The 13,879-nt window shown below is 41.0% G+C and overlaps 1 non-coding gene across 1 annotated transcript; it reads left to right on the top strand.

Moving 5' to 3' along the window:
• Window positions 1–13,442: 13,442 nt before the first annotated feature.
• trnas-uga (transfer RNA serine (anticodon UGA)) lies at window positions 13,443–13,524 on the top strand. The gene has a single exon. It is a non-coding gene; the product is annotated as a tRNA-Ser (tRNA).
• Window positions 13,525–13,879: the final 355 nt, after the last annotated feature.

Genomic DNA, 13,879 nt, shown 5'->3' with positions numbered 1-13,879 from the left:
AAAATTTGCACACTTTGCCATGTGATCCCTGCAGGTAACGCATTGCCAGTCAACCACTGGAAGATCAGTCTGATATACCACTGGGGCAAATTAGATTGCATGGTCTGTTAAATGTTAGAAGTTTTAAGCTAAACTTCAATAATCTTGTTGTGACTGCTACTCAGAGCATGTGAGGGCTTGCTTGTTAAATTCCTCCTTGACCTTTTGACACGTCAAGTGAAAACAAGCTTTTGGAAACACAAATGATAATTACAGGGCCAAATATACACTCAAAAAACAAAGTGTGAAATATTTTTTGTTTTGTACAGAAGCATCAGGTTAATTTCCTGAATTTGGCTGTTAGCAGCAGCAGTGATTCTTTCTTGCTGACGTGTCTTTGGAGGTTACACTCGTACATATGGTTGTATGAAAGTTTACCTTGACAAAGCCAACGTACAACTGCTCATTTCCAAGAACCGAAACACCTTGCCCATTCATATAGATTTTTTTTTTGTTTGCTTTTGTTCTTCTTTACAAATTTCCATCACAGAAAAGCTGAATAAATTTATTATTTTATTCCCTGCTGAATTTGTTTGCTCACTAACAAAGAAATGAACAGTCTCCAATTTCTACAGTACATTAATTTTAATTGGACAAAGAATTTCAAGAAAACAGTTAATGAATTAATTTGTGTGTCATTGAGTGAAGGTATTAGTATATATATTAGAATGTAAGTATTTGATCCTCAAGTAAAACATGACTTGGTACCTAATGGAGAAGCACTTTTTGGCAAGCACAGCAGGAAGATGTGTCCTGTAGCTCGCATTTCAGGAGGGATTTTGGCCCACTCTTTATGTAAACTGCCTAAATCCTGTCAATTTCAGGAAACTTCAGCTTTTCCCACAGATTTTCTTTAGGATTGAGGTCTGGAGGCTAACTACGCCACTCCATGACCTTAATGTGTTTAATCTCTAGCCACCCCTTTGTTGCCTTGGTGGGATGTTTTGGGTCATTGTCATGCTGGAAGACATGACAATGGAAGGTTCTTGTCCAAGATTTCATGGTACATGGGCGCATCCATTGTCCCATTTTTCTTCTTCAAAACACTGCAGACTCAAATTTGGTTTAATCTGGCCACAGCTCTTTGTCCCAAGCCTTCTCTGAATTGTTTAGATGTTCACTGGCAAACTTAAGACAGGCCTACATGTGTGTTCTTGAGCAGGGGGATTTTGCAGGTGCTGTAAGATTTTAGTCCATTCACTCCATTAAGGCGCAGTATGTTACAATGTTATTCTTGGGGACTGTACAAAGATCACCACCTTTCTCAGGCAAGCTCTTGCATGGCGCTCAGACTGAGGGGACTTGATGGTCATTTTATATTTCTTCTACTTCTGAATAATCACACCAACAGTTGTCTGTTCTCACCAAATTTCTGGCTGCTGCAGGAGTATTTGCAGTTGATGTTTAATTTTTAACCAGTGTAACTGTTATACTACAGCCATGCATCGTATCGTGTTTGTAGTGTGGCTGTTCAGTAAGGACCACAGAGCTCTGAATAAACAGCATTTAATGTTCTCATAAAAACAGGCCTAAACCTTGATTTAAAAAAAAGTATATTAAAACAAAGTGTAAGCAGTGCATTAGCAAAACAACTGGTTGATCTTTGTATGTTCATTCAACCAAGTGATTTCTCAGAGATACTAATCTAAAAGTGCCAGTGCAGCCTGTATGAGTTCAACTTGCATGTTTTATTAATCCACACATTGTAAGCGACGATCTCCCCTCACCATTATCAAGGCTTTCTTTCTCTCCTCATTAATGTGTTAAAGGAGTAAAAACTTTGACACTATACTCTGACTAATGTACACAACACGTTAGAGCAAAATAACTCTGTTTCCTGAGCTCAGAGTTTTCAAACCTGAGCCAGCTGCAGCTCTTCTAGCATGCTAGTCTCCCATCAATTTCCTGCCAAAGAGAATGTGCACAAACAACTAGAAAGAGGCTCCTGACCTCTCAGATTTACAAGCTCAAGGCAGACAAACACCTGTCCATGAAATTGAGATTTACTAGGATTTCCAATGAGAGTTGAGTCAAGCAGAGTTAATCCTGCTTCCAGAGACCGTTGCCAACTATGTCCACAAGATGGCAATAATTTATTTAATGAATGCAAGCAGGTAATATGCTTTATGATAGAAGGCTATCTGAGATTAAAGCGAAAGAGATCGGTGCATTTTTATTGAATAGAATAGTGCTTTATTGTCATTGTACATGTAGAATGAAACTACTGATGTCTATTTTTAGATTTTACTAAACAAGCACTCCTTGCATGCCTGACAACATGCCACTACATTATATCTTAGAAATAGTTAGAATATATATAGAAATGCTCAGATGATCTAAGCAGCCATTCAGATGCTCAATTTGAATTTCAGCAGACTGACATTGTTTGAGACTATGTGCATTCACAAACCGTTGAATATGTGTACCTAATGAAATGGTCAGTAAGTGCAAGTTAAATTAAGAGTTGTTTATATCACAGTTTAACAGCTTGTACATGCAACTATTCGTGAAGTCAAAGTTTTGTTTGTTGTTTGTTTTTAGCTTTGAGTGTGCATACGACTCAGAAGACTCACTCGTGAACTGCAAAGCTCCACGTTGCTTTAAATTTTGCCCTGTGATGAATCAGGGTCTATTGTGTGGCACGTTAGGTCTTGAGATTAGCTTCTCCACAGCATCACCTCAGACGAATGTGCCTCTAGTTGTTAGAACAACTTTTCTCATCTTTTTCTATAATATTGTACCCATTTTGCATCTGCCCCAAGGGACTATTTTGCATTAGAAGAAGCACAACAATCTTTATTCCAAAATTATTTTTGCTTGCATGGATGGGAGATTGAAATGTTCAGTCCTGCTGTTTTGGTAAAACACAGTACAGCATGTTTTCTGTTTGACATATGCTGGTGTGCTTATCTCATGAATAAAGCGAGGTTAAAACAAAGCTACGCAGAAGGCTGGCCTCAGTCTGGCACGTATGGAAAAGGCTGCACCGCTCGTAATAGCAGCAGGCATGTGGGAGTGTTTAATGGAGAGTGGAGTAATTTGCGCTTTTTAATGATGATTAGAGGAGGAAATTGGCTCAGATTTACAGTGTCACTCACCGCTGAGACAGAGGAGGGAGAAAATAGAATAAAGGCCTCTAAACTGTCTGTGTGCGGATATGCAGGTCTGTTTGTCTGTGCACAGGTGTGAGACAGAAAGAGAGAGAGAGAGACCCATGACGTATAACTGACCCCACCACCGCACACCCGTCCACCCACACACCTCCACACCTCCACTTCCAGAGGAAATGTATCACTTAAACCAACTGCAGCTCAGCTCACAGAACCTAATGAATCTGGACTCAATTTTACGCCTAGCTGCCCTTCACACTGACACACACTCTCACTCTCTGTCTCATACACACACACTTAAATACTGAGGCAGTCTTACCTATAGCTGGGTGGTAGTCTTTGTAACATAAAGAGGAAATTGGAAAAGTGTGATTATAGTACTGATTGGCAGAAGAGTCTTTCCTCTGTCTTTTTCTGTTCTTCTCATCAACACTTTATTCTCCTTTTGACTTCTCCATTATCCATCCAAAACCTCCTGACATTCAACTCTGGCTCTTCACGGCCCTTTATCGCTTTTTTTCCCTTTTTCCTGCAGCTCTTGGTGCCACATTTTCTCTCCTCATTGTGGTATTTTCCAAATTAATAGAGTAAAGAGGAGTGGAAGAATAAAATGAATTTTATGAAGTTGTTAAAAGTGCACTGATCTTATCCATGCTAATGTTTCAGGTAAAAAGAATTCAGGTTGGTCACTCTGATGTCAAATTACCTTGTAGCAGTCGCTTTGGATGATACAAAAATGCGATCTTTAGATGTTCTGCAGTTATTTTCAGAGTGAATTATGAGTTTAAGAAGAATAAAATAGGAATAGGATTAAACGTTTGACTTTCTGTGTTTTATTTGTTTCGAACCGCAGAGACAGGAGCCAAAATCATTTTGCGAGGGAATTTTTTGATTTGGAATTGTAAATAAAAACTGTGAGATATACAAGAGAAAAGACGTTTTGAGCGTTTGGATTTCCAGACCTGACATTTCTTTCGTGCTCACGTGATGTGACAGTGGGATTCAGTAGATTTTAAAGACCAAGACAAAACTGGCAAAACCATAAATGTCAGGAGAGAGGCTGAGCTACAGTACCACCTCCAAAGAAAACAAAAAACACCTAGTCAAGGCCGTCACATGACTGTCAAATTTCTATAAATAATACAATGAACTGCTAGAATGTGGTAATATTTTACATACAAGATTTAAAGATCTATTCCTTTATAAATGCAGAAAACATTTAAACTGACGCATTTTACTGTTTCATGAAAGAAATTCGATCCTTTTGAGTTTGATGGCAGCAACGCATCTTAAAAAGCTGGGATGAGGGTAACAAAAGGCTGGAAAAGTAAGTGATACTTGAAAGAAACAGCTGGAGGAACAGTTTATAACTAATTTGGTTAATTGGCAACAGGTCATTTACATGACTGGGTATAAAAGAAAATGTCTATCACAGAGAAAGTTTCTCAGAAGCTATAAATCTGCAAACTGTGGTACAATTTCAGAATAATGTTCATCAGCTGAAAATCAGTACTGTATGTCTGTGATTCTCGGGTCCTTTGGGGGCATTGCATTAAAACCAGCTATGATGGAACACGGATCATGGAATCCACTCAGGAACACTTCCAGAAACTGAACAGTTCAGTGTGCCATCCACAAATGCAGGTTAAAGCACTATTGTGGAAATAAGAAATATATAAAGATGATCCAGGAGAAGGAAAACTCTTCTCTGATCAGACAAATGAATTATTATTATGTTTTTAATGATAATGGATGTTTTGTTCTCTGAAATAAAGAGAAAGGAGACGTCATCAGGACTCAGTTCAAAAGCCTGCATGTCTCTGATGGTACGGGGTTGCATTAGTGCCACTGGAATTGTCGGCTTCCACATCTCAAAAGGCACCATCAATACTGAAGGTATATACTGGTTTGAAAGCAACACACACTCCCAGTGTTTTGGGACATTTTACCTAGATTGTACAGTAAAACGTCATCATTGACTAGACTTCTTAACAGACATTCTTTTGAAGTTAACATTCCTTCACTCCTTTTTTTAACCCCTGTTTTTTGTGTAACCATGGTAACGTGACTCATTGACGTGCAAACTAGAAATCTGGAACAAAATTAATCTAAACTTCGGTGACTTTGTGACAGCACGGTAATATTACCAAAAAGTTGTAAGCTAAAGTTCTGCTCATTCTTTCTCTAATCTGGGACGCAGCCTGGAGCAAAGGCAAACTTTTCTGAATCACTTCCAAAATTTGAAACGCGGAGGCGGCAGTTGAGAGGTCTGGAACCAGGTGCTCACGGGTCTCTCTAAAAGCATTGTGATATTTTCGAAATCCACAATGTGTGTCACCTTTTAAATATTAATTGTGAATATTTCAGAACAAAACTCTTCAGTTTGGGCAAAAACAAGCTGGGTCGGAGCTGAACTGCAACCTCCCCTCCCACCTCCACCGTGAGCCGCTGCAAATTCTGAGTGAAAAGCTCTTCAGAAAGGCTAGAAAGAAAAATGACATTTAGTGCGAAATCATCCAAACAGTTCTGAACACGGATAACAACTGAAGAGTAGAGTGATCATTAAAACACAGAAGCGTCATGGGTCCACGTTGCACCACCCTAAATTTGTCACAAATACACACGGGTGAAACACATTCGACAAAGATGAGCTTTTCAGCTTCTTCCCTTTTTGGGGGTGAGAAGCCACACCATGCATTTCTCTATTAAGATATGTAAATTCATAATCTCTCAGAAGCCCATTTTTACATCCATTTCTGCGCGTCATTCAAACACTCGTTTTCTCTCTCCCTGCCGAGATTTCCCAGTGGTTTGTATGTCTGTCTTTCTGCTCTGTCACCCTCCCCTGCCACCTTCCAAACAGCAAATGTCACTAAAGGAGACTTGTCTCGTCCCTAAAGCCCAATTGTCACACATAATTACAATAAGAGAATAAAAGGGATTGAAAGAGCAGATTAGATTAAAGCAGGTTTTTTAACCTTCTCTGCTCTGTGCTTCACCCTCTTTATTTGTGGCATTATCACAGTATCAGACAGGAATTAAATAGAAAACAATTTGATAAATCAATACAGAAAAAGATACAGCACAAGATGATCTGAAGGCGTCCTCTGCTGCTACTGCATTCAGCACATCCTCATTGAAAGATGTTAAATTTTGCCATACTGTCAGATACTGCTGGTGTTGCTACTGCTGTAGCACTATTGAATGACGGCCAATAAGAGTCTTCCTTTAAAAAAGCAGGTTGGACAGGTGGTGTTGATGTAAATGTCCCTCTGTGGTTGTATATTAATGCTATGAAGAGTTTTGTAGTCCCGTGTCTACTTGTTGTTGCTACAAAAATATGTGGAATATGTAGGCTACTCTTGTTCATTTATACAGAAGTCATAATTTATAAAGAACTTCTTTGTATGGTAGTAGAACTGTTGTGTGGGTTTATTTCTCCTCTTGTTAAATTTGTCTTTTGAGGTTCACTTTCCTGTTCAGGAAAACTTTTCACCCCATCAGCAACCGGTCTGTGCATTGTGTCGTTGCTGTTTGGCCACATGCTGATGGCCTTTTGGAGGACTGCACACAGTTCCAGATCCAAGCATTGTACTGTATTGGTACTCCATTAGTGATCCACAGAGAACCCACACTGACATGTTGTAGCTGTAGGCAGTGCCTTTGTTGCCGATTGGCCTTAAGTTTAGGCTCCAAGAACTACTTGGCTTGTTTTTGTTTTTTGTTTTTTTTTAAAGATGATTAAATTTTGTTTGTTTATTTTGTTTGTAGGTGTCCGTACGTGATGAGTTTGGAATAAGGTTTTTACTTCCAGTAATTAAGTAAATAAAATAACATAAATCCAGCAGTAGTTGTGACACAAGGACAAATAACTAGGGTGAACAGGCGGCATAACAGGGATACAGATACAGTGGCGTGTTGCAGTAAACGGCTAATAGCTAACATGTGTCTACAGAGTTGTGAGATTATAGCACATATTATCTGAATCTTTTCCTCAGTGGACTCTTTCCTGTGTTTAGGTTTTGGTCACTTCAGCAGCTGTTCTGTCCTGTTATTGTCTCCGCAAAAATACTTGTGTTTTTGTAAAATATTTCTATTGGTTATTACTTTATGTTGCAGTGCATTTCTCCTCTTAGGGCCACCATACTGAGGGGTGACAGCTCTATTTATACTCATACACTAAGGGCTATTTAAGGAAATGAGACAGAGGTGCCCACAATCATCACAGTCACAGGGCAGGAAGTAAAACTGAGTACAAGAGACAGAAGATAAGTAACTAGCAAAGTAAACCAGGAAGTAGGAAAGAATATCGTAACCAAGAAACTCAGACACAAAAGTAAACTTAATACGAGGAGAAGACAGAACACAGAGGGAAACACTTAGGAACCAGTAAATTCAAATACAAGCCCTAACTGAGATAATGAATTAAAGGCTCAGAATACTAAGAAAATACAAAAAGATGATCATTTAAACAATAAAGAACCTAAAAGCCAAAATGGAGAATATTTGTCCATAAACTTAAAACTCAGGATCAGGTGACACTTTTATAATTTTGCGTGGGTACCAACAAGAGTGGATTTTAAATCATACAAACAAGATTTGATCGAAGTGCAGAGCTCAGCTTTAATTCGAGGGGTTTAACAAAAGTGTTGAATTAGCATTTTTGTGAGATGGTTAAAAGGAATCTGGCAAGTGAGTGACAAACGACAGGTGAGACGGGTTTCCCTGGTTATGCTGAGACAAATTAAACATGGAAATGATCTGACGATTCAAAGTGTTGAGCTTGCATTTGGCAGCTGTTCACTTTCTGTGTGAGCTCCAGAGAGATGTCGATACAAAAGAGGGAGGCTGTCGTTAGGCTGCAAAACATATTAAACCTATGAGAGAAGCATCAAAAGCTTTAAGGGTACTAAACAGCTGACGGAGTACTTTTCTTAAAACTCTTAAATTAAAGCTGAAAGTCTGCTCTTGTTTTCTTGATTTAAAATCCACTGTGGTGGCATGGAGAACCAAAACTACACAAAATGTGTCATTGTCCAAATACTTACAGATCCTGGCTACAATGGGAAAATCAGCAGAGACAAAGATTTGTGAATGTTTGGCACCTAAACATCTGGATTCAGAACTCAAAGCATTTAATCATTTGGCAAATTTTTGTGACAATCAAGCTTCTTTCAACCGACTTGAATTAGCTTGAATTAAAGTGAGATGTGGTGCAAACCGGGCTTTATGTGGTCTTGGTGTAGCTCAGACACACTCACACACAAACTTATCGATTGACTGGGCGAGCCTTCAATAAAGCCCCCCCACACACACACACACCCACACCACTGCGTGCAGGTGCTTCCACACTTTCAACAAACACACAGACACACAAACTGCATAAACAGCTGCTCCACACACACACACAATTCCACTTTTTTCCAAAGCTACAACACAAATGTGTCACGGTCTGGCTGGCAGACCGTGGGGATGTGAGAAATGAGGACCCAAAATGCAGGACTTGACGCTAAAGGCAGTGCGTTTATTTACAGGGGTGAAAATCCAAACAACAATAAATCCCCCGTGCGATCCCGACTCCCGTTCCGTGTCTTCTCCCTTATCCCATGCTCTGTCTCCGTTCCCTGTGTACTGTCCGTGTACTGCCTCGTGGTCGCCACAATTCCTCCTGAGGAAACACGCATACAAAAGGCAGCCGTGAGTACAAAACCTAACGGCAGACTTGCACTAACCTTGCACAATAACTGCGACTGATGGGAAGTCACTCAACGATCCAGCGTCGAGGAGCTCTCAGCCACACTGTTTTGAAGCTCCTCTGACGAGGCTTGATCGGCGCCAGGTGTGTGTGGATTCCTGGGTGGGACTGGTCAGCTGGCAGGGCCACACCCACCAGGCCTAAAAGTGCCTGCCACGACCGCACCCTCACATACACAAGCACACACCCCTAAACACCTGACAGTACACCAACACGGAACAGGACAGCAGACACAACCATAATAACAATAACCACAATAATGATAATATAATAATAATAATAATAATAATAATAATAACTACAATAGTAGTCCACACTGCTCACGGACCCCGAATCCCTGGAACTGGGTCCGTGACAAAATGAATGTTGTGCAACTGTGTCTGATAGAGCAGTGGAGTAAAAAGCTTGATTTGGTCCTTTGGCACCCTGGAGTTTGGATCCTGTCCCCACTCTTTGGCTATCCTCTGTCATTTCCGCCTCGCCAACCCTGGTGTTCTCTTTCTTATGCACACACACACACACGCACACACACACACACACACAGAGCATGCCAACTGTTACACTATCCAAGCCAGAATGACCATGTGTTGTTGTATCCTTCTAATGTCTCCATCATAACAGCAGCACTTCTAATAGCACTCGATCACTTCTGTGACACGACGCAGTTGCCTTTCCTTCCACATTCACATATTCAGGCCAGCAGCAGATGACATCATTAAAATACAGCAGACCCACCTTTACACACACACACACACACACACACACATACACACACACCTCCAAGAATCAACACAATAATTGAAATATTTTCAACCTGATTAGGTCTGGCCTGCTGGCTGGGTCGGTTGCTAGGGCTGTGCTCCCTGGTTGCTAGGGGGAGTAAATCATCTGGCATTATTTGATTTCTGTTCCAGATATGAAACCGTTACCACGGCGATTAAATGTCTCACAGCTTAGACACCTTGAGGGGGGGAAAAGACTGAGGAAGAGAAAAGGGAGAGAGACCGAGAGAGAGATTAAGTTGAGGAGGGAGTGAGGGAGGGGGGGAGGAGGCCCCTCGTGAGAAAGAAATATGAGAAAAGGTGAGAATGATAATGCCTAAATACAGAAATACAGAGCGAGCGTGTGTGTGCGTGAGCGAGAATAACAGGGTAATAAGGATGAAATGTTTTCCTACACTTGCATGTCTCAGCTGACTGTTCTTTCCTCCTGACGACTGACAGGTTAGTGCGCGCGCGAGTACGTTGCAATAACGTGTGTACGCCAGCGTGCACGCGCAGTTTCCAACGGGGCTGACAGCCGTGCGTCCTGGTGTGTGTCTGCGTGTGCGTGTTCTCGAGTTGTTTGCACTGTGTTGATATAGAGATGTCTACAGAGTCACAGTGAGGGCACAGGGATCCACCTACACATGGGAGCTGTGGGCGTTCTCGACTGTTTATAAAACACAAACTGAACCGAGTACTCCCACTGGAACACACGTTAAACTACACAGAAAAGGAGGAGACACGCAAAGAGACGAGAAAAGACAGAAGAAATAGGAGAACTGACATTCTGAGAGACGCCATTTCCTTTTTTTCCCCCTTTTTTTCTAAAAACACAAGTTGCAAAATCAGGGGTGTCAAACTCGTTTTAGTTCTTGGACCGCATCGGTGTGATCGTAAGCACGCCAATAAAACCACTGCATGATAATACAAAACACCTGCAAGCTTTCCCCTTTCTCTCAGCGTAAAGAAGCACAAGTGCATTCTGATCTCTGTCTAAATAAATCTGATTAAATTCCCAGATGATTAAACATGCAACTATTTTGCTGGGAATACCTGAAACGAGTAAAGAAAATCAGCAGCCTATTCATGCAAGATAATTCATAATTTTATTCGGGGGTTTATATTGGCTGGGTCTGATTATTGGATTATTGGTTGGGTCATAACCCCCCCTAAAACCCCCTGGAAATTACGCCCCTGAGATGTTCAACACATTTCCAGCATTATGTTTAATGTGCAAATGATTACAGACCATCCTTTTTTTTCCATCTCCCTTGAGGGGTCGCCACATTGGATCATCTGCCTCCATCTCATCCCCAGCATCCTCCTTTGTCACTCCGACTCTGTGAATGTCCTCCTTCACTGTGGTTTTCCTCTTTTCCTCCTCCCTGGGCACTTCCATCTTCAGCATACTTTGCCTCATATATCCACTATCCCGCTTCAGCACATGTCCACATCATGGTAAATGGGGTGGTGCATATATAGTGCTTTCCTACTCTACTTGAGTACTAAAAACACTTTATGCAACATGTCTCATTCATTCATTTACACACTTTTATTCAAGCACATTTTTAGACTTCCAAATGCTTTCTATCTACCATTCACACATATTTGTACTCCCATGAACGCTTTAAGAGTCCTTCAGGGTTCTTGCCCAAGAATACTTCGGCACACAGACTGCAGCGGCCAGGGGATCACCAATTTTCCGATTAGTAGATGACCTGCTCTACCTTCTGGGCCACAGCCACCCCCAGAAACCATCTCAACCTTGCCTCTCAAACTTTATCTCCAGATCACTCATCCTGAGCTGTCCCTCCAATCTAGTCATTTCTAATCTTGTCCATTCTGGTCACTCCCAATAAAAACCTTCACATATTCACCTCTGCCGCCCTAGCTCCTCCTTCTGTCTGTTTGTTAATGCCACCATCCCAGTACCATATCTTTAATGCAACTTAATAATACAGTATAATATTGACATACTCATTAACTGCATTGTTGGTGCCAGGTTCTCTTGGAAATAAGACTTTTACCTGGATAAATAAAGGATTAATAATAAAATTGTAACCTCTACGGTTTCTGTCAGTTTGGAGAAAAGCTTTTCAGACACAGAAAAGAAAAAGGTGATGTGACACTTTGCAGTCGGCTTATTGCTGGTTTCTGAGCTGTTTTGTTTTTTCTTGCTTATATTGATGTTGCTACAGCTGTTAACATTAGCCAAGAAGGAAGCTTTACATCACCACGTGGGATTTGAACCTGCAGTGCTTCTATCAGATGTGACAAATGCGTGAGCATTCACCGCAGGAGTTCAACAATACAGCAACACAAACTACCACATGTAGTTACACCATTAGACGCTAATGTCACTGCGGTGGTACAGACTGCTATTTGAGGGCACGCCCACAAGTCCTGCACTGATGACATCAGCGGGGATGAGAAGATTAAACAACATAAGATTTGGACATACAGCAGTTCTGTGTTAGATCGTTCAGGTTAGTGACTGAGAGGGTTTCCTCCCACAGTCTAAACATATGCATGTTAGATTAATTGGCATTTCTCAATTGGCTTTAGGCTTAAGTGCATAAAATAAACTGGTGTATGAATGTGGTTTGTAGTGTTAAGTGCTTAGAGTGGTTAGAAAGACTAGAAAAGCTGTATCTAAAAAGCAGTCCATTTCATTTGGTGAAAGGACATCCTTTATGTCCAAATATGTTTGAAAAGAGTTATATCACTTTGTCCTCGATACACCTGGAAACTCTTCAGACAGCAAGCAGATGTGGACCCAGCCCTGGAGGTATTAATATCACTGTGCTACTCCCATATATATATATATATATATATATATATATATATTGTTAATTCAGTAATACTTGTCTCTGTACTTGGAGTACGCAGCCAAGTAGGGATATTGATCTGCTCAGTTAAGTAGTCGAGGGGGATGTTAATTAGTTCCAGCTGCTTTGGTGTTAATGAAATTAACAACAGGTGCACTAGAGGGGCAACAATGGGACAAGCACCAAAACAGGAATGGTTTCACAGGTGGAGGACACTGATATGTTTCCCTCCTCATCTTCTCTATCAGTTCTTTCACTAGTTTTGCATCTGCGAGGGTCAGTGTGACTACTGGTAGCATGAGTCCATATCTGGACCCTACAGAGGTTGCACAGTACTCCAACTCCTCCAGGATGACACATCAATATATGTCGTTACTAGAAGGCTTTCTGTCTTGAGAGGATGGAGGAGATTCCAAAACACAGGGAGTTACTGTAGGAGAGCTGGACAGGGCTGTAGAAGGTCCTCAACCCATCAGCCAGAATAGCATCTGCTTCTTTGTGCAAGCAGGGTGATGGGTGAATGAGCACTGCCAGAACTATAAAATGACCTTCAGCAGGACACTGGTGTGAATTTAACTGGCCAAACAATCACAAACAGACTTTGTGACGTGACTTTTGTCCAAAAAAAATAACCTGCAGCATGATTAGGATTATTTTCCACAGTGAATTCAGCCCTCATTCATTTCCATCTGACAATGTGGTATCCTTTTGTCACTAACACACTGGGGACACTATATGAGTACACATAGATGTTTTTATTTGTTATTAAGATCTTGCATGTTTTCAAAGTGTTCCTTTAATTGTTTGAGCAGTGCTTAATGTCAGTAAAGTTAAAATAGTGGCTAGTTGTGAGCTAGATCTCTGCTAAATGTTCTCTCTTGGATCACGTTAATCAGCACTAACATTTTTACCTCTAATCAACAGGAACGTGCTGGTCAGACGCCCAGCTGTGATGGCCGAGAGGTTAAGGCGTTGGACTTGAAATCCAATGGGGTTTCCCCACGCAGGTTCAAATCCTGTTCACAGCGTTAGCATCCTCTTTGGAGCAACTGTAGCACACATAGTTTCCTTATGTATTAAAGTATTCTGAGCTCAGTCTAAGGAGCTTGTAAAGAAAAGCTTTTTTTCCCAAGGTCCTTAGACTAAAATGACCTGGATGACTGAGAACCTTCACATATATATTCTGAACACACTGTTAAAAAGGTTACAATGTTCAGGTATTTGCAAAAGGCCAAAAAGCAGTTAAAGACTGCACAATGTCCACATTTAGACATAGAAGGGTTCCTTTTTAAAGGCTAACCGTGACGGGACGACCACATCTAGCACAGCAAACAATGTCCATGGATGTGTGATGCTCAGTGAGTGTACTTGTTGTTGACCATT

The sequence above is a fragment of the Mchenga conophoros genome, linkage group LG6 (genome assembly GCF_057382185.1).
Source record: "Mchenga conophoros isolate Kocher_MC1m ecotype Shallow Benthic linkage group LG6, M_conophoros_male_GT1.1, whole genome shotgun sequence".
NCBI classification, from domain to species: Eukaryota; Metazoa; Chordata; class Actinopteri; order Cichliformes; family Cichlidae; genus Mchenga; species Mchenga conophoros.
Note: the sequence above shows the minus strand (reverse complement) of the source record. Positions and strands in the feature narration are given on the sequence as shown.